Below are 934 nucleotides of genomic sequence, written 5' to 3'. Positions count from 1 at the left end.
TTTTTCAGTACATTATATGATACATTAAATAGCACCACTGAAAAATACAACTCGTCCCGCAAAAAACAAGCCCTCAAACAGCGACGGTGATGGATAAATAAGTGAGGGCAGCAGCGCCGGCCCCACTGAAAACAGTGGGAGAACATTTTGATCCCAGCCGCAGCGGAGATGAAGGGAACCCCGCAGGGTTGCGAGGCTGTCTCCATGTGAAGACTCCTCGCATTCAGGGGTTTCCAGAAGGATTGCGAGGGCGATATTGGACCATGAATCACAGGCGATATCGCCTTGGCCAGTGTGCAGGAGGCCTTAGGGTTTTTTAAAAGTGAGGAGGAAAAAAACGCAAATGAAAAAAAGGGCCGCGTCCTTAAGTGTTAATTAATGACCTTTGGGACCCCCATCCTCATGATCGATGGGGATCCCAGTGGTCAGGCTCCCGCCGTTCATACGGTTATCCCTTATCCCCAAACGTCTTTTGTTGGGACAAGTGCTTTAAGAGGTTAAAATCTGGCAGCTACACTTGTAGTGTAAGTTTGTCTCCATTCACTGACAAGCAAGGAGAAAGTTTGGAAATATTGACTCATTAGAAAGTAAAGTATAGTAAAAAGTATAACTGTAACTGGAATTGGCTTTGTGTGGCAGTGTAAAACACAGCGCATGCGCAACTGACTTCCCGGTCCTCCGTCATCAATTGAGACATGCGCAGTACGCCACGCTTTCTGCTCTTACGTCGCCATATCGAGTACTGGCAAAGAACTTCTAAAGGGAAAGCAACAATATTAACGATAATAACTGCGAATCACGTAACTACCGCAGGAATACACGCGAATGATGGCTTTATTCTGTATAATTCGCTTTGTTTCCGTCGCCGGAGGCAGACGTCACGTGACTTCCCTCGCGAGCGGCTCGGACACGTCAGCAACTCCCGCTGTACCAC

Source organism: Eleutherodactylus coqui, unplaced genomic scaffold (assembly GCF_035609145.1).
Source record: "Eleutherodactylus coqui strain aEleCoq1 unplaced genomic scaffold, aEleCoq1.hap1 HAP1_SCAFFOLD_28, whole genome shotgun sequence".
In the NCBI taxonomy this organism is placed as follows: domain Eukaryota; kingdom Metazoa; phylum Chordata; class Amphibia; order Anura; family Eleutherodactylidae; genus Eleutherodactylus; species Eleutherodactylus coqui.
This window is presented reverse-complemented; position numbering follows the sequence as displayed.